The sequence below is a fragment of the Camelus bactrianus genome, chromosome 20, assembly GCF_048773025.1.
Source record: "Camelus bactrianus isolate YW-2024 breed Bactrian camel chromosome 20, ASM4877302v1, whole genome shotgun sequence".
Lineage (NCBI taxonomy): Eukaryota > Metazoa > Chordata > Mammalia > Artiodactyla > Camelidae > Camelus > Camelus bactrianus.
The window spans coordinates 11,296,729-11,322,308 of NC_133558.1; the positions used below are offsets into that span (position 1 = coordinate 11,296,729).

General features: G+C 37.6%; 1 long non-coding RNA gene across 2 annotated transcripts in view; it reads left to right on the top strand.

The window, feature by feature from the left end:
- LOC141574204 (uncharacterized) overlaps positions 1–25,142 on the top strand; it is a 60,425-nt gene extending 35,283 nt beyond the window's left edge. The window contains exon 4 of one of the 2 annotated variants that reach the window (XR_012500978.1): positions 25,009–25,142. This is a non-coding gene — a long non-coding RNA (uncharacterized LOC141574204). The remainder of the gene's footprint in view (positions 1–25,008) is intronic. The other variant, XR_012500979.1, reaches the window with a different exon arrangement.
- Positions 25,143–25,580: the final 438 nt, after the last annotated feature.

Here is a 25,580-nt window from a genome sequence, read left to right on the forward strand (position 1 = left end):
AGATAGCTACCTGGAAAAAGTTAAATAAATCCATATCACAGTCCTTGAACCAAAATAAAGTCCAGATAGAAAATGTATTTAAATGTAAACAATAAAACCATAGAGTATTAAAGAAAACAAAATAATTTTAAGTAATTATGCAGTGGTAAGAACTTTCTATGACTCAGAACACAAAAACTACAAAAAAGATACATTTAACTATGTGAAAACTACAAATTCTGCACAACAAAGTAAAAACAAAAATCCGAGACAACCATCGAACAGAAAAAGAACTGCAACCCGTATCACAGACATGGAGATCATTTCCTTACTATATAAAGACTTACAAGTGGCTCTTAAATACATAAAAAGATTGTCAACCTTACACTAAAGGAAATACAAAATAAAACCCTAAAGAGACAGTCAGATTGACAGCTGTCAATGAGGAGGCGACAGGACTTCTTAGATCTTACATGCATAGGAACCACCTGGAGATATGTTTAATTTGCAGATTCTGAAGGGTAAAGTCTGGGGTGGGGCCTGAGAATTTGCATTTCTAACAAGCTCCTTGGTGATGCCTGCCGGCCCACTGACAACACTCTGCAGCATGCATTGCTGGCAGGCATGTATATTTATATTACCCATCTGGAGGGCAATTTGGTAACATCTTTCAAAATACAAAGTGCACAGAGTAACAGCAATTCCACTTTAGTGACCGCACTGATGTATTTGTGTGTAGGCAAAGTCAGGAGCAACGGACACAATTGAATATGCAGATAAGAGAAATCCATACAATCCAGATACAATCCATACAATTGAATATGCAGATAGGAAAAAGAATAAGGCTGATACTGATCCAGAAAAAAATCTCCAAGACATTTTAATTTTATAAAGAAGTTTCAGAAAAGAAAAACCACATACATCTGTGCTTCTGTATGTGTGTGTAGATGTGTGTGAGTGTGTAACTGCTTTATTGAATGAACTAAAGACATAAGTGTTTTTTCCCCCATCCCCACTACCTGTCCAAACCTGCTCTGACCTAGTTCTGCCTCAGTTTCCATAACTTTTTCAGACACACTTGGTAACATACAGGCACACACAGAGAATTGCAAAGTGCTGTTTACTTCCTGTGTAATTCTCTTTCTCTCTGCTCTGCCACTCTAGGCAGATGGTCACAGCTTCCTGCCCTTAGATTGTTCAAATATGAATCACCAGGCATCATCCACTATTTTTCCCTTCAACTCAAGGAAACACACTTCAAGATCTCCAAGTCGACTTCTCTCCCCTCTCAGGTTTAAGGAGCAGTAAGGCAGAAACTTGTATCTTGTTTAAGCTGCTATTTTTGGAGTCCGCTGCTTGCTTCACTGACATGAATGTAGCTGTAGATTGTATAGCTATAGTCTCTAATATTAGAGCCCATAAATTGGTAGCCTTGGCCATATCTGATAACAGAGATATTTGCGGGTTGTTTTTTTTTTTGGTTTTGTTCAAAAAAATGTTCCCAGCTTTATTGAGATATAACTGACACATAATATTGTGTAAGTTTAAGGTATACGCCGTGTTGATCTGATACACTTATCAGTTGCAAGATGATTACCATAATAGTATTAGTTACCACCTCCATCCCTTCGTGCAGTTACATTTCTGTTTTGTGCTGAGAACATTCAGGATGTCCTCTCTCAGCAACATTCAAGGATACGATACAGAATTATTATCTACAATCACCAAGCTTTCCACTAGACCCCCAAACTTGTTAACCTTATAACACCAAGTTTACACCCTTGGAGCGATGTCTCCCCATCCCCTACTCCTCAACTCCTGGTGACCACCACTCTACCCTCTGTTTCTGTGAATTTGTCTTTTTTAGATTTCACAAGCGTTGGACTCTCAGAGTATTTGTCAATATTCCCAAACTAGAAGAGCTGACATAAACCTCCAGATTGCTGACAATTTGAAAGATCTGCCAATACAGGGCTGCATTCCTCCTTGGCAATATGTGGCTGGAGGTAAGCCATGGTCATCCCTTTAGTGGAACCCACAGGTGCCGTGTTCCAACCATTGCCTGGTGTCTTGGGTCCACTCGTTGTGATGCTGGCACTGTAGTCTGCCTTCCACCCCTGTTTCTTTCCCTGATGGACATTTGAATGTGTGCCACCTCCCCCACCACAGAGAGCATTAACTGTGGAGCAGGGCTGGCCCCAAGCAAAACTGCAGGGCTCCAGCACATCCTATTTCTTCTTAACTATCTTCCCCTATTTAACACCTCTACCCTCCTTCCAAACCCACCAACTTAGTACTTCCCAACCGCCCCCCTGCCCTGTTTCTGAAAGACAGGGCATCATCTCATCCACACTAAATTGTTAGTGATTAACATGTCTTTGGGGGAAAAACAGCCAGAAGATGTTAAGCATTTCCAAATGGTGAAACTCCAGCCAAGGTGACACTTCGACGAGTGAGGAGGGTCTTAGAGAACCACATCTTGTGGACAATTACTCCTTCTCCACTTTATGTCAGCCAGCTAAAATATTTGCCAAACTGTCAGAAGGACTGTTCCTTTTTGCTTCTCAGGCTAGTGGTTTGCCAAGGAATCCCAGCCCTTATTGGTTCTTCCTGGGAGAAATATTTAGATAATTCAGTCCTATTCTGAGATGGGGTGCCCTGTGGGTTCTAGCCTACAGAAGCTTAACATGTGCTCACGGTGCCGTGTGGCTGTTAAGCACGCATGCGCGCGCGCACACACTTGAATATAAACTTAGCCTTAGATAAAGCATAAGAAGTAGTTTCATTGAAATCTTAACCCACATGTGGGGATTTGTACAGGTCGTTCTGAGAGCCCACATATTATGAGGAACACTGGCAAGTGAAGAGCATTTGGAGGAAAGAAACCTGGAGAGGGGAGAGGTTGGAACCACACCAGTAAAAAAGAGAAGGTTAAAGAAAAACTCAGTGGCTCCCTTCAGAGGTTTGAAGGGCTGTCACCGACAGGGAACCAGATGGATCAGGTTTCTGTTGTGCCAAAGAACAAACCAAGACCAATGGATAGATGTTAAGAGATGAGAGTGGGAGGCAATTTTGGCTCAGGAACTAAATTTAACAGCTACGAGCTAGAGATTAGAGGAAAATGGCTTTCCCTTTTCCTAAAAATATCCCAGGAGAGGCTGTTTGACCATCTGTTTGGAATGCTATAGAAAGAATTCTTACAATAGTTGCTGGCCTGATTCGACTTCACTGGGACTCTTCATACTGAATTCCACTTTTGTGTGATTCTGCTTGCATTTCACAGAGAACATATCATCCACAAACGCAGGATAATGTCTCTACCTATTCCATTTGAACAGTGGTGTAATCATTCAGGTCCAATTACAACAATGTTCTCTTTCAGACCCAGCACCTGTGATTTCTGCAGTTTTGCCTCTGTGCCCCTTTATTCCTGTTGTCACTAAGCATGTGAGATAGATTTTCACTCAGCGGGTTTTTCCTAAGCACTCTTGCAAAGAAAATGATGTGGCCAATTGTTTATATTGCGGATAGCCTTTTTCTGTCCCCAGGATATGGCCAACATATTTATGACTCACATTCACAGGACAGAAGGATTGTTCTGGCTTGTGCTTTTACTTCTTTTGGCCAACTGGGGAGTTATTTATAAACATTTATTGATTCGGATTCATAAACCAAAGGTGGGGGGGTGTTAATCTTGCTGTGCTGGTTGCTATGGTAACTAGCATTTCACACAAGTACTCACCAGCCAGCAGTGGTGGCTCAGAACAAACCCCAAAGCCTACCTGTAGCTTCAAACGGCGCATTTGCTCCTTTTTACATTTTTAATTGAAAATCAGTTATTTCCTCCACCAGTGCCATGAGATAGACTACTGTATTGAAGTTAAAAAAAAAAAAAGAAAAAGATTTATTTATTCCTGAGATGATTCTGTACTTGTCTTGGGGCATTTTCCAGACAGATGTGACTTCTAATCCATTTCAACTGTCAAGAATTAAAAAGATTCCACCCCAACTCTCTGTGATGGGTTGAGGGTGATATGGAAGAAATTTGGGTTCTATTCTTTATCTCCAAGGAACTTAGAGCTGGAATCAAGGACCACAAAGACAGAACAGCAGACAGACAACACAAGAAAAATGTAGTCAAGTGCTATATACCACGTAACACAGAGGGCGACAGAAGCAAAGCACACTGGGTGGAGCACAGGCGGCAGGGTGAGACAGAACTAGTCTGACCCATGTGGCCTTTGAAATGAGAACCGTATCAGCCCCTAGGGTTGTCTTAAGGATTAAACAACGGAATTCTGTAAAGTGCCTAAAATACTGTCAGACCCACAGCGAGCACTCAAGTAATAAGAATTCTTATTTTTGTGTTGGGAAAATTTATTGAGATAATAAATTATGTTTTGTTTTTCCCAGGAGATTCAGGTTTTAATGTGGCTCAGGGGGTGGGGATCAGGGGAGGATTGAAGCTTATACATAATTTTTAGGCCCTGTTTTAAAAACATAATAAAAACTTATGAATATAAAATCAGGTATAAGGAAGAACTACTAATGTAAAACTTAAGCAGACAAAAACCCCCAAAATAACATATTTTCTTATTTGATTGCCTGACATGTCTGTAATATTTCTTTCTATACTTTCTAGCTATATTCTCTTTTTTCTTTTTTTAACTTTATTTATTTTACAATATCATATTTTTAAAATTGAAGCATAGTTGATGTACAATATTGTATGTTACAGGTATACAATATAGTGATTCACAATTTTTAAAGGTTATACTCCATTTATAGTTATTATAAAATATTAGCTATATTCCCCATGTTGTACAATACAACCTTGTAGCTTGTTTTATACCTGACAGTTTGAACCTCTTAATTCTCCACCTGCCCCACCCCACTGACTGCATACTCTGATCGCCTCTTTGTATGATGTCGGTTTTGTAACAGGTTCTACAAAGCAAAAGTACAAAGATAACACAGTCCTTCCTCTAGCAGAGTTAATTTAAATTTGCTTTTTATGATCGATGGCTGGGATGCATAAAACATGTAACTTCACAGCCAGATATACGTTTTTTGTGTGTTACTGCTACAGGCTTCAGTCTTATAAACACAGCAATTCGGATAAATTTTATTTCATGTGATGGCTGTAAAATAGGAAGAAAATGAAAAATAGGAAGAAACTACAGTTCACATATAATTGTATAGGTAGCAATGTTCTAGAGAGAGCTTCTGTTTTGACTAGGCATCCACGAGAACAGAATACTTGGCGGACATTTTTCTACAATCGGTGATTGGAAGAATTTTCCACACACCACCTTCCTGCTCTGTGCATTTGATTGTTTCTCTTCCACCATCCATGTATTTCTGGTGCCAGGTACTCAAGGAGACATACATACCCTAACTGATCCCCTGGCCTTGCCCATGGTGTTAGCAGAGTTAGCCAATAGGAGGGGTTTCTAGGAGCCATTCCTACATCAGCATGGCTGGCAATAACCTAGCCATATACGCAAGTGACTGCCTACCACATAAATGTATTCTACTAAATCCAAACTAAATGTTTTTCCAACTCAACTTCCTCTAAGTTGGATCCCCCAAATGCTCACGGGCTCCCATCACCACCCAACACTAGGGGTGTTGTCTTGTCAACGGAAGTTAGATTATCTTTATTTCTACTGATTTTGCAATGACCATGGGAATACATTGCTGGGGTTCCTCCCAGGGTCTTAGAAAGGACCAGCGCAAGTGAGGCACCCTGAAGCTAAACTTCATTACCTCTTTGGAAATGCTTTTAGATCTTTCTGCTTTAGGGCAAAGGGACTTCATTCCACACATGTAGAAGAACAAGAGCAAGGGCTCCGAAAGGTGTAGCGCTCGATGGGACCCTGGGGCAGCTTGTCAGCTATGAGCCGAGTCCTTATCAAGAGGCTTATGAGATCCAGCTCTGGAGGACCTCGAAGGGCAGGCAGAGGAAGAGCAAGGAGTGAAAGGCTTTGGGCAGGAGAGAGACTGAAGGGAAGCATTTAAAAAGAGACTTGGCTCCAGCATTTTCCTTCTCAAATAAAGGTTATTTGAGAAGATGAAGAAATTGAACAGGAACCCTAGAAAGGGGGACTCAACTTCATATGCTGCCTGGGCAGAATTATGTTTTTGGATTCAGCCCGATGTAAGCTTCTGAGATCAGTGTGTGACCGCAAAGCTACCTGATAGGTAGAGGCTGGGATGAAGAGTGAGGAATTCCTGATTCTATTATCTGCTTTTCTGGGGAAATAAATAGCAACCCCCCCCCCCGGGGGCTTACATCAAGTCCCCTAGGAAACAGACTCTGAGATGGACATTTGCTTGGAGGAAGTTTAAAGGGGGAGGACGCTCAGAAACAGCACCTGCTGGGAAAGGAACAGAGGGGGGACGGGGCAGACCTTTCTCTCTCTGCAGGGATTCAACTTGCAATGATGTTGTAATAAAGGCTTTGTCATTGGCTCCTGGGTATACAGTGAAGTACCTGAGCATATCTCCCTATCATGAGTGCCTTCGGAATGCCTTCAAGAAAAGAGGGAGAAGGGGGAGGGTAGAGCTCAGTGGTAGTGTGTACTTAGCATGCACAGGGTCCTGGGTTCAATCCCCAGTACCTCCACTTTAGTTAGTAAGTAGGTAAATAAATAAACAAATCTAATTCTGCCCCCCCCCAAATAAAACACTAAAAAAGAAAAGAGAGAGGGAGTACATTTCCTTATAAAGAAGCTTTGGACCAAATGATCCTCCCACAACCAGCTCACCGTTGACCTAAACCCCAAACCATCACAGAGTCCTTCCCACTTGCCTTAAGGACTAATAAAGAGAGCATTCCAGGCCTCACAAGCCACTTTAGGTAGCTTGACAGGAGAGGCCATAAATAAGTAATTCACTCCCAGGTCCAATTTCTTTTGTTTAGTTTAAGTGTCCAAACGCCACCTTGTTGTTTTATTAATGCAGGTGTCTCATTTCCATTCTCAGTTTCAAAGCTGATGGAATCAGAAACAAAAAACAAACAAAAAAAACCCCCCACCAAACTAACCCTGCATCTGTTATTAGGCCAAAGTCTATCAATCTCCTCCATGCAAAGTATCTCAATTTGGTATATGAAAGAAAAAACTTCTATTGGCGTTGTGTCTAGTTTGTTTAGGACGCATACCTCTCTATGCAGTGACTGTGTACTATCTTACAGTGAGAAACCACGCCTGGTTGTATGTAAAGTGGACTCTACCAGTCTGTGTGATCGGCTTGTAAAGGAACGTTGGCTCTCATCCTCTAGGACGGATGATTAAAATGAGCCCCAGACATGCCTGAGTGATGGTAGAGGAGCCCACGAGAATGTCCGCTCACAGGCAAATGCCAAAGTTGAACTTAATTAGCTAAGGACCTGGAAGAGCTCCAAAGAGGCTCAGAACCAGAAGGAACCATGGAGATGGTCCAGCCAACCTCCTACAGGCAAGAACACTGAGGTCGAGGCGGTTTAAATAACTTCTCCAACACTAGTGTGAACTGGGAACAGAGACAAGAGTAAAACCCAGCCCTCCTGACCCTCACGCCAACCCTGTAACCTGAGTTCTCCAACAGAACTACCTAATCCGGGGGCTGTAATTTCATGTGCCAGGAAATACCCAAAGCCATTGCATAACTATGCCAGTTCTTTTAAATCTTAAATATTACCTTAGGATAAATAAGTTAAAATGATGTTTTATTAAAATACAAACTTTTTTTTTTTTTTGCAGAAAAGAGGGAGAAGGCGAAAACAAAATTTACATGAATTTTTAAAGGGAACCCAAATCTCAAAGGAAGTTTACACTTGGGGCAGCCAAGCATAACCTCTCAGAAAGTATGTGTTGCCACTGCTCAGGGCACATCATGGGCTGGTTTAACAAGCACTGCTTTACCTCTCACTGCCTCTAATGCCCAGCAAATCCAAGGACGACTTTGGCTAATTGCTTTTTGCTGTGGCCATTTTCCCCTCCTCTGTCCCTCCGTACACTAGTGCGAGTGACTCAAGCCCATGTGTTCCAGCATCTGCTGGGTTTCCTTCTTCTTGGATAGAAGCGGGGAAATAGCCTCAATGTCTTATGTGGAAACTTGAAACATTTGTATGCTTCTCTGCCATATTCTTTTTGGACTATAGGTCCAATGTGGCACTACTAAGCCTGGGAAGGGATAACCTGTGTGTGTGTGTGTGTGTATGTATATATATATATATATATATATATATATATGTATATATATATATATATATATATATATATATTTTAATCTTCTCTATTAGTTCTACATAGTGTTTTTTCCTAGTTTGGGTAACAAAGATGTTACTCAAATCCATATCTACTTTTTTTCTTCATCCCAATTGACTATCACTCCCATGTTTTAAAGAGTAAACACATTTTTCCCCTTCATTTAGTTTACCTCCTGTCCTGCAAAAGGAATTGCTCTTAGAGTTTAGTTCAAGCACCTGTGGTATGAAGCGTCTGTTTTCTGAAAGTAGAAGCTGTGAGAGTGAATGTTTTTTACACCCCTTACCAAATCTCTTGAGATCTGGCCAGACTAACAGCTAGAATTACTTAGGTAGGTATTCCTGATTCATTTCTGCTGAGAGAAACAGGCTACAAACATTAATCTGTATGGTTCTTTTTCACTAATTACCTGCAGTGTGTTGCAATTGGTATGGCTCCAATTCTTTATGTTTCTTATAACCATGTACTTTTCCACATGTCTTTACACCCTTTCCTATGAAGCGGTAGAACATACTTCCTTGTTCTTTGATTGAGAGTTTAGTCATATGACTTGTTTTGGTCAATGGTATCTAACATACATGGCATGAGCAGAAGCTTAAAGGGTGCCTTCATATACCTGCTTGCTCTCCTGCATCCCTGCTATTACCATAAGAAGATCATTCTCAATCCCAGGAGAAGGATGAAAGACAAACGGAGCAAAGCCACCCCCAGTCAGCTCCAGAGGTCTGGGTGAGTCCAGCCAAAACCAGTGTTTGGTTATTTTATTTGAGAACTTTGAAGATATCATCCTACTGACTCCTGGCTTCCATTGCTTTGTTGAAAAATCAACTGTTACTCTTACTGTTTCCCATCTGGCTGCTTGCAAGTTTTTTTTTTCCCTCTCTTCTTGTTTTTTAGCAGTTTTTACTGTGTTGTGCTTAGACATGATTTTCTTTATATTATTTCTCATGAGGTTTTTAGTGTTTTCTTAAATCTGTGGCTGGATGTCTTTCAGGGTGGTTGTTTTGGGGTTATTTTTAAAAATTCTCAGCCATTGTCTTTTCATATATTTCTTTTGCCCCATTATCTCTCTCCTCTTCTACAAGAACACAAATTATATGTGATGATGTTTTCCCTATGTACCCTGTCTCTTATGTTCTTACTGGTGTTTTCCATTTTTTGTTATTGCTGTTGCTCTGGGATTCAGAAGGGATATTTTCATGTGATTTATCTTCCATATATTAATTCTCTTTTTATCTGACTCTAATCTGCTAATAAACTCATCCACTGAGTTCTTAACTTCAGCTATTATTTTTTTTTACTTCTAAAATTATCATTTGGTTCTTTTTATGTTTTCCATTCATCTTTCAAAATTCTCATCTGAATTTTTAAAATTTTCTAAATATTCTGAACCTCATCTATTCCATTTTCTATAGATTTGTTTCTATTTTTAATGATCTCTCTTATGGTTTTTCCATGTTCTGTTGTATCCTCATGTGACTGGTTAATTTTTATTGATTGTGGACATGACATGTGAAAGATGGTAAAAGACGATTTGAGGTTTTAGACAATGTTATTTTCCTCCAGAGACTTATATTTGCTTCTAACAGGCTAGGCTAAGGCATTTGCAATCCGCAATCACATTGATTCAATCAAAGATTGAGATTATTCAAAACCTAGGTGAGGGTTCCCAGGTTATTCCCCACCCTTGACAAGCCATCTTATTTTTTGTCCTCCTAGATTTATGTGTCAGTGGAGAGGTTTTAGATTCTCAGCTGCCTTTTCTGAAACTAACAGCTGCATCCAAGATAAAGCAGTCACAAATACTGAGCCTAGCTCTCTAAGCTTCCTTCCCCTCCCCCAGATTTGTCCCCATAATTCCTTAATGCCTTAGTAACTATCTTATGTCTTCAAACAGATTTTTTTGCTCATATTCTCTGTTTGTTCTCAGAGAGAAAAGAAAAATATTAACCTCAAAAAGAATATTGAGAAACATCAGAAATGTTGGAAACCTGAAGACAATAGAATGACATTTTTCAAATAATGAAAAAATAACTGCCAACACAAAGTTTCACATCTGAAAAAAATTTTTTCAAAATTAAAAGCCAAAATAAAGACTTTAACAGGTAAATGCAAATGGAGAGAATTTGTTACCAGTAAGCCCTTAATCAGAGAAATACAGAAGAAAATTCTTCAGGTGGAAGGAAAATGATCCCATATGGATAACATAAATGTGGGTAGAAATGAAGCACAAACAAAAGTTGGGAAATCTATGTGAATATTGACTGTCCAAAACAACAGTAATAAGGTTTTATAGGGCTCAAATATATGCAAAATTAAAACATATGACAATAATAACTCAAAAGGCAGAAGGGATAAATGGAGTTAAAGTGCTTTAAAGTCCTATTATTGCCTATAAATACTAGACAATGTAAAAATACTACTTTATATTAGTAGTGTAGGCATACATCATTTTATTTTTCTTCACTTAATTGTGCTTTGCAGATACTGCATTTTTTACAAGTTGAAGTTTTGTGGCAACTCTGCATTGTCAGATGATGGTTAACATTTTTTAGCAATAAAATATTTTTAAATTAAGAGATGTACATTGTTTTTTAGACATAAAGCAAATGCATACTTAATACTACAGCATAGTGTAATATAACTTTTACATGCACTGGGAAACCAAACTATCGCAATATTTGCCTTGTTGCAGTGGCCTGGAATCAAACCTGCAATATCTCCAAGGTATGCTCATATATAAATGGGTGGTGGGACATAGTTCAGGAGAATAAAAGAAAGGAGAGAATAGGGACCATGAAAAAGATATAGGACAAATTGAAAACAAATAATAAAATGGTAACTATAAACCCAAATAATCTGTATTTGTGATCACATTAAATGTAAACAGACTAGTTACTCAAAAATGCTTTAAAACTGGACTAAAATAAGTGAACTCTAACTATAACCTACTTATAAGAGAAACACTCTAAATATAAGAACAAAGAAAAGTTGAGTGTAAAAGATGGGGGAAAAAGATACTGTATAAATAAAAATAAAAAGATGATATAGTTATATTAATAGCTGGCAAAGTAGTCTTTAGGGTAAGAAATATTAATTGGAATAAAAGGGACAAAGATATATAACAGCTGTAAATTTCTATGCACTTAATAACATGGTACCAGAATATATAAAGAAAAGTTTGACCGAAATAAAGGAAAAATAGACAAATTCACAATCATAATGAAAGAATGTACCCATCTCCCTCAGTAAATAAAAGATCAAGCAGGAAAAATATCAGTAAGGCTATAAAAAAAAGCTGAACAACATAGTTAACACACTTGAATTATTTGGGATATATAGGACACTATACCCAACAACAGAACACATGTGCAAATGTATAAGGAACATCTATGAAAATTAGCCATATGTTGGTCCACAAAGCAGATCTCAACAAAACTCAGAGATTTTAATTATTCAGGATATGTTTTCTGACCAAAGTAGAATTAAACTAGGAATTAATAATAAAAATATAATTTAAAAATTCTCAAATATTTGGAAATTAAACAACAAATTTCTATTCTAAAAACGCAAGATTGTTTAAAACTTGAAAATCCATCAATATAATTCACATTAACAGAAAGAAAATGATTAAAATTATATAATCTTGATAGATGCAGAAAAAAATTTTGATAAAATTTAGTAACATTCAATACTCACCCATGATACTTTAAAAAACAAAACAAAAACAACAAACAAAAAAACCTTTCTCTAAAAAAGGAACCCTCGTACACTGCTGGTGGGAGTGTAAATTGGTGCAGCCACTGTACAAAACAGTATGAGGTTTCTCAAAAAACTATATGATCCAGCAATTCCACTCCTGGGTACATGTCTGGAAAAAAAACCCCACTAATTCAAAAAGGTAAATGTACCCCAATGTTCATAGCAGCATTATTTACAATAGCCAAGATGTGGAAGCAATCTAAGTGTTCATCAACAGATGAAATGGATAAAGAAGATGTGGTGTACACACACACACACACACACACACACACACACACACACACACACGATAGAATACTACTCAACCATTAAAAAGAATAAAGTTTTGCCATTTGCAACAACATGAATGAACTTGGAGGGTATTATGCTAAGTTAAGTAACTCAGAGAAAGACAAATACTGTATGATATCACTTATATGTGGAAATTAAAAAAAAAAAAACCAAAACAAACTAGTGACTATAACAAAAAGGAAACAGACTCACAGATCTAGAGAACAACCCACTGGCTACCAGAGGTCGGCAATTTCCAAGATGGCTCCCAGTAATCCCTGACTTCTTGTATGTATAGCCTTGGGTGATCCCTTGTCCTTGACAGTGGCTAGTCTTACTGCACACTCCTGACAAATAGAAAACAGAAGTAATGGATGTCATTTCTGCAATTAGGTTATACAAAGAATGGCTTCCATTGAGGTTTTCTCTCTCTCATTTGTTTGTTCACTCACTCTAAGAGAAGCCAGCTGCCATATTACAAGCAATCCTATAGAGAGGCTCATGTGATGTGGTGAGACACCAAAGCTCTCAGTCCAACACCCATGAAGAACTGAAATCTGCCGACAGTCACATGAGTGAGCTTGAAAGCAGACTTTCCAGCATAAATTGAGTTTTGAGATGATTGCAGCCCTGGCCAACCAGCCCTGGCCAACAGCTCTACTACAACCTTGTGGAAGATCATTCACTAGAGGCACCCAACTAAATGGCACCCAGATTCTTGATCCACATAAACTGAGATAATAAATGTTGTTTTAAGCTAGTAAGTTTTGGGGAAATTTATTATGCACCAATATGTAATTGATATGTACTCCTATGCATCAGTAAGAAAAAGTTAACCCAATAAAAAATAAGGTAAAAGTGGACAGAAGATTTTGCAAAAGACAATATCCAGTGGCCAGTAAATAAATTTTTTAAAGACTAACCTCATTAGTAAGCAGAAAATGCCATAAAGAGCTACCACTCTCCACCTACCAATACGGATAATATTTTTAAAGGACTAATTATAACAGTGTTGCTAAGGATGTGGAGCTACTGGAACTCTCATTCATTGTTGGTAGGAGTGTTAATTGATGCAGCCACTTTGGAAAACTCCTTGGCAGTTCCCACTAAATCTGAACGTATGTATACCTTATGACTCCTAGGTAAATGCATTCCTACTTATTAGAAATACGTCCACAAAAAAAATCACTGAATTCATCAAAAAGACAACACATATTCATTGCAAACACACATTGAGATCTGCAAAAAAAATCAACATTCTAGGCTACAGAGGAAGTGTTTCTAAATGGCCGACATCAAGATGAAGAGGGAAAATCACTAGTTTTACTCACTACTCCCTTCCCACATCCTGCATAGGGAGACAGTATTTGATCCTTATTATTTTGTTATTGATCTTAAGTAGCCTATGTAGAAATTGAGACAGAGGGAGTCCCACTATAACATTTCATTACATATCTTTTTTATCTGTCCATTTTCAAACTTTTCTATTTTTCTTTGGAGAGCTGTGGTTTTACTCCAATGTGTTTAGGTGCGGATTTATTTTTATTCATTCTGTTCATAATTTGGTTTGCATGTGCATGTTTTGCTTTGATTTGAGAAACAGCCATCTATTATCTCTTTAAATATTGTTTCTTCAGTTTGGAACCCCTGTTAGGCATATGTTGGGCCCTCTGAACTAGTCTTCTATGTTTCTTAACCTCTCATTTTCTATCTCTTTATAATAATTCCTCCCTCCTCCCCTATCTTGTTTTCTTTGGATAAATTCCTCAGCTCTATCCACTGGAACATTACTTCTCCACTCATCTGTATCAGATCTCTTGTTTATTTATCTATTGAGTTTTTATTTAATTTTTTTCATTTCCTAAGTTCTATTTGGTTCTTTTATATATCCACTCTTTTAACTCACAGTATCCTATCTTGCAGTACAGTCTTTGTTCTTTTTTTTTTTTTTTTTTTTTTTTTTTTGTCTCTGTAATAATTTAAAATATACTTACAGCATTTTCCCAGTTACCTCATGTCTAATACCTGGTGTACTACTTTTATCTGCTGACTCATGCTCAGAGTGGTTTATTTCTTTGTGTAGTCCATAATTTTCTACTAGTAGTTCACATTGTTTCCCTCCCACCCTCAAGGGTACCCCTTAATCCTGAATGTTGGAACTATTCCTGTAGAGCCTTTGCTGTTGATATTTGCATATGATCTAATATCATATAGAAGTAAAAAATGTGAAATCAGACCATCTGGATTCAAATCCCTGCTCTGCTACATATTGGCCATATGACCATGAGCAAGTTACTTATGTTCTCTGAACATAAATTCCCTTATATATAAAATATGATTAATAATAATACAGACCTCATATGAGGATTAAGAGGATTAATAGAAGTGGAGTGCCTAGAGCAGTATGTGGCACGTATTAAAAGCTCAGTATGTTATTAGTTATTATTATTGTTCTATTTTTCTTATGATTATCACCACCATTATCATCTCATGCATTCCTGTAAGTTTATTCCAAAAGCAGAGAGCCCCTTTTTAATGGAAATGCTACGATGTATTTTCTTTTTAATCCCAAAACAGTATCACCCTGCCATCTGTCATACTAAACAGGACTTCCTCCTCTCTAGCTCATGTAAGCTCAGAGGATGCTAATCAACTTTAAATTTAGTCTGCGTAAACTATAACTAAGAAGAGTGACGTGTTTCAAGGGCAATTTGTATATTTCCAAATTAATTATAAATAATTTTTATTATCCTCTCTTTCTTTCTCTCTCATATTAAATCGCCTGAATCATGGCTCCTCTACATCAGGGCAAGTAATTGAAAGAACGGAGTTGCAGATTAGTGACACCACCATTGGCTCAACTATCAAAACACGCTGTGAGTTGAATACCCTGTTGTGAGTTCCCTAGAGACAGAGTTCCTTAGACGGGAAGGCTTAGCAAGAATGGACGAAGTGGAGAATAATGAGGGTGGCTTTGTAGTAAAGTCTAATGAATGACTCCTTGACATTCTCTGATCTCTGACATGACAGGCATATGGTGTTTATCAATAAATAAAAAGGATATAATTGCGTCGGGGCTGAAGCATTCAGGGCTTGGTAACATTTGGTAAGCTGGAAAGCTGTCTGCTGCACTCTTTATCCTGACAGGTGGAATAAAATAAAATATCTCCATAAAGATCTACTCAGAGTACACGACAGTCTTTGGTTGTCTTTCATTTCCCCAAAGAAGCAGTAGGTCATGCTCTAATTTGTGTCCATAGATGTACGTTAATGTATTATTTAAATGACACTTCAAGGTAATCACAATCAGTCCTTAGAGCTTTCAATGCACAGCTCCTTAAAATACCCCCAACCTGAAGGTCAGGACTTTCCACGGCATGTGCTTAGGGTAAAATCTTTGCTATCACCCATAAGTCCTTTTTCCTGCTGCCTCTCATGGTCAATCTTTAGGAAATCTCATTGGTTCAACTTTCAGTCTTTCTCTGGAATTTCACCATTTCCCCCCGCTTCTCCTGCCACCACCATCATCCCTTCACCTCTCACCTTGATAATTACGATCACCTCCTAATAGCCTCCCTGCTTTTATACTTATCATGCTACACCCTCCAGAGTGATCTTTAAAAAGATGTCAGGTCACATCACACCAGTGTCAGATGTTTCACCTTTATAATAACGTTTGTAAATTCCACTCCATCTCTAAAAGTCTGTGATTCTACATAAAACTATGGCCAGAAAGTAAAGAGACTATTTTTACAAACATACTAGAAGTTACATGTGATAATAAATAAACACAGTAATCACCTTAATAAGCTATTCACTTATCTCAGTAATGCTACCAATGCTCAAAATATTTTTGGCATTTGTATTTTGGATCTTCTTTGTAGCAGGGTAATATTTAAGAATTATTAACAAATGTTTTAATCTCAGCCAGTAAGACACAGAGGTAGGGCTGGAACCCAGGCAGTCTGGCAGCACCATCTGTGACCTTAACATGTATGCTCTACTTTAAGTTATATTTCTTGTACACCAGAGTTTGTGGACTGAGATTGATCTACTACAGCCTAATGCAAGATTATGAAGATTTACTTCTAGTTTTCTTCTAAGAGTTTCATATTTTTACCTCTATACTTAGGGCTCTGATCAAATTTCAATTAATTTTTGCATATGTATGAGATTAAAATCCAACTTTTGTTTTTGCATGTGGATATATAACTTTCTCAGCACTTTTGTTGAAAAGATTTCTTTTCCCATTTAGTTTCCCACAAAATTTTTTGGCACACTTGTCAAAAATCAGTTGACTATAAATGTATGGTCTTACTTCTGGACTCCGGTTTTTTTATTCTATGGATCTATATATCTCACTTTATGCCAGCACCACCCTGTCTTGATTACTACAGTATTGTCCTAAGTTTTGAAATCAGGAATTCTGAGCCCTCCTAATTTGTTTTCTTTTTCAAGATTGTTTTGGCTATTCTGGGTCTTTTGTAATTCTATGTGAATTTTAGAATCAGTTTGCCAATTTCTGCAAAGAAAAGTATCTGGGATTTTGAAAGTGATGCATTGAATCTTTAAGATTGGTTTGAAAAGTTGCAATTTTAATGTTAAGTCTTCTAATTCATGAACATAGGATGTCTTCCCATTTAGTAAATCTCCTCTAATTTCCTTCAATGATGCTTTGTAGTTTTCAATTTACAACTCTTGCTTTTGTTTTGTTAAATGTATTCATGAGTATTTTATTTTTGATATTACTAAAAATGGAACTGTTTTCTTAATTTTATTTTTGGATTGTTCATTGCAAGTGCACAGAGACACAATTGATTTTGTATTGTATTTGTTCTGTACTGCAATTGGTTTTGGCTTTTGACAATTTGACTATAAAATGTGTGTAGGTGTGGGTCTCATTGAGTTTTCCTCCTTGGACTTTACTGAGCTACTGTGATGTGTAGATTAATATTTTTCATCAAATTTGGGAAGTTTCAACCATTATTTTTTTTAAATATTCTTTCTGTTCTTTTCTTTCTCTCTTCCTTCTGGGACTCCCATTACAAATTTATTTATACACTTGTGATGTCCACAGGTCTCTGAGTCTATGTTCATTTTTCTCATTTCACTATTCTTTCTCAGTTTCCCAGACTGGATAATCTCAATTCTGTCCCCAAGTTCATTGATTCTTTCTTCTGACAGCTCAGATCTGCTGTTGAGCCCCTTAGAAAAATTTTCATTTCAGCTGTACTTTTCAAACCCAGGATTTCTAATTGATGCTTTTTAATAATTTCTATCTTTTTATTGATAATTTCTATTTGGTGACACATCATTCTAGCATTTTCCTTTATTATTTTTTAAGGTATGACTTCTTTTAGTTCTTTATATGTATTTATAATTCCTGATTTGAAGTCTTTGTCTAGTAAGACCAACTTGTGGGCTTTCTCAGGGATAGCCTAATTAATATTAATAAAAAAGTGGCAGAGAATTTAGGATCCGGCTTTACATCATACACACCAATCACTTTTCAGAAAAGTTCTTCTCTGCCTTACACCAGTAAGAAAAAAATAGAGCAATTCATCTTTTTAACCTATCTTGTCTATGGATCAAGGATTTGAAGAGAATTCTGGAAATCTTTAACTAATGTATTTTGGTATTTAGAGAGCTTTGTGATAGAGAGTATCCAGGATAGTTTCAGGAAAACAGAGGTGGATTTTGGTTTTCTAACATTAAAAAAAAAAATCTCCAACCCTGCAATATTTGCCTATCATAAATATTTTATTCTTCCCAAACTTACCAACATGGCTAAGGTAATGACACCTAATATAACAGGGGAAAAAATATATGTATATGTGTGTGTATATATATATATACACACACACACTATTTGGATCTAGGCTAATTTATTGTGATACATAGTACTATATTTATTATAAAGTACAAGGCATCCTAATAAAAAGTTGGTTTGCTTTTTTCATGTAAAGTTACTTGTTGCTCTTTTTTTCTAAGAAAAAAATAGTGACAGCTTTTCACCCATAAGTATGCAAGAAAAAGAAAAGGTAGGTTGAAACTGGAAGAAAAATATGATTAGAAAAAAAATCTGTTTTTAAAACTATGAGGGAAAATATTTTATAAACATCTTCCTAGGATTCGAAAAATAACCAACTGTGCAGTGAGTTCCTTAAGGAACTTTTACATCAATGACTTATCTTTTGAATTGTCCTTTTAAGTTCAAAGAAAACTGCTTTAATTGTGATATCCTATATTGAGATAGATTATCAGTACAAGTTGAAAATGACATAGTTCCATATACAAATGGGGCTGAGTACTTTCATGCAGGGTGATATAAATAGAAACAGAATAGATAAGCCAAAATAAATTATTTTTATAAATTGTTTGGGCTGTTCCATTGTGTTCTTGTGGGTATAATTAGATGAATTGCTTTGCTTTGTAAACAGAGATATCTTAACCATAATTATACATATACACATGCATATTAATTTTTATCTTTATTTTCACTGTTTGTGATTTAAAACATAGTACAGAAAGGTTTATTTGCACAAGATCCCCTCAGAATCACTGCCAGAATGTGACAGAAATCCTCATTGTGTTTGACTCTTCGCTGTGTTTTTTAGCAAGTTCACTGGCACTGGTCTCTGGGGCAGAGCCTGGTACGAGCATATAGACAGACTTCATGCCTTCCTTAATTGACACTCCTGCACTCCATCTCCTGGTTGCTACGCCGTCTCTTCCATTTCTCCCTTCTAGGCTCCAAATGTCTGGGGTTGCCTCTCACAACGAGGACTTAGACCAGTGATTATACAGAAATATTGCTGGATGAGGAAAGATCAATATTCAGATGTCAGAGAAAACATCTGAAATGATGTTTCCAGGCCCAGAAAGTTTCACCTAGAAAGAGAAAGCCAAGCCATTGTAAAGCACTGTGTTCCTCTGGAAAAACAAAAACAAAAACAAAAACAAAAACAAAAACACATGTCTAGAAACAGATATATCCCCACTTTCCTGTCCCTTCCCTGTCCCGTGTAGACAGAACAGGAGGATGTGTGTGGCTTTGCCCAACCCTTCTGGTTCCTCCTTCCCATGTTCTTATTAAAAACTCACATATGTCCACCGAAGCAAAGGTTGCAAGTTCTTATAACAGAGAGCATAAAACTTCTGTGCTTAGAGGTCAAGAGCCACATTTGCAGAAAACAAATCTACGTATCTATGAAGAAAGGAGAAAGAATTCTGAGGCAGTGAAGATTTACACTTTAAGCTAACGGATCTCTTGAAAGACACATTTGTATTGTAATTTTATCTCTTTATGTTGATTTTAGTTCATTTACACTGCTTTTGAGCACTGTCATTAATACAAATATATTCTAGGCTAAACACTGAGATAGTTTAAACAATTTTATACAAGTTGCCCAGAAATTGATGGATAAGGATGCAGATGTGGAAGCTGACTTTGAGGGACCCCTGACTTTTTTTTATTGTTTCTGTATTTCAAAATCTGATCATTAAAATTGATCATTGCTTTGTCTTTTGGCTAAGGCAAAAATTTAGCATGAAGAAGATATTTCTTCCCACACATCTGTGGTCAATTGATCTTCCACAAAGGAAGCAAGTATATACAATAGAGAAAAGACAGTCTCTTCAGCAAGTGATGCTGGGAAAGCTGGACAGCTGCGTGTAAATCAATGAAGTTAGAACACGCCCTCACACCATACACAAAAATAAACTCAAAATGGCTTGAAGATGCAAACATAAGACAGGACACCATAAACACCTTAGAAGAGAACATAGGCAAAACATTTTCTGACATAAATCTTAGCAATGTTTTCCTAGGGCAGTTTACCAAAGCAATAGAAATAAACGCAAAAATAAACAAGTAGGACCTAATTAAACTTACATGCTTTTGCACAGCAAAGGAAACCATAAACAAAACAAAAAGATAACCTACAGACTGGAAAAAAAATATTTGCAAATGATGTGACTGACAAGGGTTTAAATTCCAGAATATACAAACAGCACATACAACTCAATAACAACAACAAAAATCAACCCAATCAAAAAGTGAGCAAAGACCTAAACAGACATTTCTCCAATGAAGAAACACAGATGGTCAATATTGATAATTATCAGAGAATTAATTATCAGACCTAAACAGACATTTCTCCAATGAAGAAACACAGACGGTCAATATTGATAATTATCAGATAATTATCAATTAATTGAAAATCAAAACTACAATGAGGTATCACCCCACACCAGCCAGGAAGATAGAAAACAAACTTACGGTTACTGAAGGGAAAAGTAGGGGAAGGATAAATGAGGAGTTTGGGATTAGCTGATACAAACTACTATATACAAAGTAGATAAGCAACAAGGACCTACTGTATAGCACAGGGAACTATATTCAATAGCTTGTAATAACCTATAATGAAAAATACATAAATGTATAACTGAATCACTATGCTGTAAACCAGAAACTAACATAACATTGTACAACAACAATATTAAAAAAAAAAAAGAGTAGCCCTGCTTACCATCACCCCCCAGAGACTCTCTGGCAAGTCTGTGCTTCCTGCCCCTGTAACTCTCAGCTCTGTGAGTACAGAGGTCCTGCTTCCAAAAAAACAACTCCTAAGCCAGGAAATACAACTCACATAGAACTATACAAGTCACATAGAACTATACAAGCCACAGCTGCCACCTGGGCACTTCAGACTCCTTATGTCCAGGGACGAGCAGACAAGAAGAGGAGTAACCCTCCTGACATGGGTAACTGACCACAGCCATCAGGAGGGAAAAAAAGCTGCTTTGTAATACAGAGGCAGTAAGTTTTGTACTCGCGTGATCCATCTGGATTCCTCTTGATTCTCCCCTGCCCTATTTTGACAACAGATGGACAAGTGCAGCAGCCACATCATGAGAGGGGCATGGTGATGGGGGCTCAACCCCTAGGGGTGAAGGCTTTGATCATACATTGTGATGGTTAATTTTATGTGTCAACTTGTCTAAGCTCAATGGTCTCAATGTTGCTGTGAAGATATTTTGTTGATGTGCTTAAACATTTACAATCAGTTGACTTTAAGTAAAGGAGATTATTCTCAATAATATGAGAGGACCTCCTCCAATCAGTTGAAAAGTTTTAAGAGCAAAACCCGAGGTTTCCTGGAGAAGAAGGAATTCTGCTTCAACACGGTAAGCCAGAAGTCCTGCCTGAGTTTCCAGCCTGCTGGCCTGCCCTACAGATTTCAAACTTGCACCAGCCAGTTCCTTAAATGTCAATCTCTCTTTCTCTCTCTCCATATGTATATAATTTTTTACATATCCTATTGGTTCTGTTTCTCTGGAGAGCTCTAAGCAAACCACTAAGATGGCAGCATGTTAGCTGGGACTGAGTGGAATCTAGACCAGTGTAGAAGGTGAAGATGAGGATTTGATGTACCCTGAGACCCTCTGGAGCTGTGGAGGCTGTAGCTCATCATGCTAACTTTCCACTTCTAAGTTCTTGCAAGCTTAATCTTGCTTCCTTTAATTACTGAGAAAGAAGTGTTAACATCTCCAAATGTGACTGTGAATTGAGTAAAAGAAGTCAATCACAAAAGACTAAATAAATACCCTATATTTTCATTTTTGTGAAATTCCAGAATAAGGAAAGCTAAACCTTAGTAATAGAAGTAAGAATTGTAGTTATTATTGTGTGTGTGTGTGTGTGTGTGTGTGTGTGTGTGTGTGTGTGTGTGTGTGTGTAAGGGGGTGGTCACTGATTGGGAAAGGGATGGGAAACTCTTGAGTTGATAAAAATGTTCTGCATCTTGATCTAGGTCATGGTTACATGTGGTACATAATGTGTATGTTTAGATTTGAGCAACTGAGTATACCTAAGTTATTTCTTAATTTGACAAATTTTTCTCAAAGGTAAAATAGAGTTCATCTGAATCCCCGTTGAGTCCTTTGCTAAATATGTGAACTTTTGGAAGCCATTTCCTTCTAGACCTCAGCTTTCTTAACTCCAGAATGAGGGATTGGACTGGACGATCTGAATTACATGGAATGGGTCTGTCAGAACAGCTCTTTGTGTTCTTAAAAATTGAAGGAAAAAAGACAAAAACCCTATTTAAAAAAAAAAGATAGTTCTCAAAAACAAATGGTCTACAGACACATAGAAAAAAATTAAGTGACAAGAAAATATTTTTATCTCAGAAAATGCATATATTTTCAAAATTAAATGCTAATATTCAGTGTTGCTATTGTTTCCAAAGCATTTACTCTATTATTTCTTCTTCCCAAAAGAACCCAGAATCTCACAACCATGGAGTTCGGCAGGGCTCCTTAGTTCTGGGCCATCATGGGTCTGAGCAAATCAATGTCATCTATCCTTGTGCCTTAGGGGTGTGCCCCATGATGGGAAAACAGAATGGAACCCTAACCCAAGAAAATCAGCAAATCACATTCCTTGGCCTCTAAGATTGGTTCAAAGGCGAGCTTGCAATCTAAGATGACACAACCGAAAGGAAGATTGGACTTTGGTCTGATAATCGGGCAAAAAGAAGTCCTGTTTTCCCCTTCATGTGACCAAGGAGGCTCATGGCCCTGGTGGCTGCTGGCAGTGAACTTGCTACCTTGAAAGCATCGGCTAAAAAGCAAAGCCAACCAGCAGAGGAGGGCGAAGGCAGGAGTTTCTTAGTCAGTGCTGTCACAGTCTTGGTGACAACATGATCCTTGGGGTCAAAGCACACCTGAAGCCTGCCCTGCCTCTGGACTTCTCAACTATAGGGACAAAAAGTTCCTTTTTTATTACTTGAGTCAACGTGAGTTAAGATTTTTCTTACTTGCGAACAAAATTATTCCATCTTATACAGCAATGTCAATGAGGATTCTGGAAACCTGACATTAATATGTTCCTGGTAGAAGTAAAATCTCTACTACTTTTTGAAGGGCAACTTGGCAATATATATCAAAAGATCTAAATACGGGCATAGCCTTCAACCTAATAAATCGTAAGAATTTATTCATTCATTCAACAAATATTTAAGCACTTCTTTAGTCTTGTTCTAGGAGTCAGGGGGTTCAGCCATGGACAAAGCAAAGTCCCTTATGGAACCAGCCTTCGGAAGTAATCAAGAATATGTAACAAGATTTATCTATAAGGATTTAATTAATTAATTAATTAATTAATTAATTTCAGAGTTGTTCATAATAGGGAATAATTGGAAACAATAAAAAAGCCCAACAAAAGAGGATTGCTTAAATCAATCTGGGGGCACTGACATGACAAAATGCTCTTTAGGCATTGAAAATGAACTGTAGCAACTAATGACAAGGAAAAAATATTCACTAGGTGAAAAAAGCTGATAGTAAAACAGTGCAGAGGATGACTCGTTTGTACACTTACAAGTGAATATTTATGCGCAAGAAACACTCAATATTAGATACTCAAAAATATTACGTTATTCTGAGTAGAACTGTGGGTAATCTTGATTTTCTTCTTTGTACGTCTTTATGCTTTGTCCTAATTTTCTGTCATAAAGATGCCTTTCCTTTGTTAGTAGAGAAAATATCAATCTTACGAAATAATCTCAAGTAGCTTACATTAAAAAAGTAACTAAATAACACTTGAGTGCCAACATTGGGCTGTCTCAGAAATCCATGGTGACTTCTAACCATCTGTCAATAAAGGGTCAGACCAGCATCCTCCAGGCTATGGTGGGCCTGTTCAGAGAGGACAGTCCTAAGTTCTTCTAACCCCACTCGTACTTTTTAATGGAGCAAACGAAACAAGGCTTTGGAGCTGGTTAAGACTGCTTGGACCGGGCCCTCGGTCTCCTGTCTTGGGATCCAGGGTTATTTCCACCACACTGTGTCCTCTGCCTCCCAGCAACATCATTAGAATGAATCTGTCATCAGGAGAAAGTCATTCAATACATTTGGAGAGACCATCAGCTCCTTAAAATAACTTGGCAGCGCCAAGGCTCACTGTTTAAAGACTTGAAACCAAAGTACACCCTGAATTCAAAATGCAAAGAAACACATAGTGGGTTGAAAATATTTGCATTCTCTTCCTTCCCCTTCAGATTTATATAACAGAATTTAAAGTATGAGTACCCTTAAGCCACTTCTACAGGGCAGAACGGAAACTGTCAGAAGGGCGAGGTTGGCAGTGAGCTTTCTTGTCCCTCCCTCTCTTTCCGTTTCACTCCCCTCATCCTCCAAAGTGACCCTATTCTGCTATTTTCTGGATGTTTGATGGAAAAGAGGCATTATGATTTTCATGATTAAATAACAGTTACAAATTTCCACTTTGTTTTACTTACTAGCTTAGATGTAGTTTAATGCAGCATGAATAGAATTCTGCCAGAGGTGGATCTGAGCTGAACTGACTAGCTTTCTGACTGCCAACTCTTCTGCACACTAAAATAGCAGCATAACCTATTACACACATTTGTTATCTGTTACTAGGAGAAAATTACCAACCCACCCAGAGAAACAGAAATACATCTGATCATGGGACTTCTCCAAAGGGCAGAAAACCTGTTGGTTTTATATCAGAATGCTCACACAGACTCTCACGAGAAAGCAAATGTTTCCAAACAACCAAAACAAAAGACTTCATGGAAGCCATACTTTTGTTTTCCAAATTAAAAAAAAAAAAAAAAAGTAAATACTTTACAAGGGGTTAGTTCTAAAAATGTATTTTCTCTCATCAAGCTTACAAGTAGACATCTTTAAGTGAGCAATTCTCTTTTTTCTTCAGTAAATATTTCTTCAGTGTTCATATGTGTAGAACCCTGAGGAGGACTTAATGGACCTGCAGGACATCCCGCAACATCTAAGAGGCCAACCCTACCTGGAGGGGACTTACTGTCCAGAGCCACACTATCTCTGGAGCAGAGCAGGCACCTCTGGAATCGGGGTGGTACTGTCCTCCCTTCCTGATATATCTTTTCTCAACATCCTTGATAAGCCTTGGGCCTAGAGTTGATTTCCGTGATTAATTTAAGAGGAAGAGGGTGGCGATGGGGGGAAGAAATTAAATAAATGAATGTGAAACTTGTACATTTGGTTTTGGCCTTTAATAGGCTGATAAAGATTTTGGACAAAGTGGACAATAATTGATTGTAAGTAATAAAGTAATATCGATCTTGCCATGGAGTAGGAACCCAGGATTCCAGGCCGCCCGTATGTAGGAATTTGGATATGACAAGCTTGGAACCTATTTATAACTTTTAAAGTATTTTATGGCTCTTTCTTTCCCAAGAAGCACACATCATCTCGCACCAGCTCTGTGAATATACAAGTGTTCTTCTCTGCCAAAAGCAGCGGAGA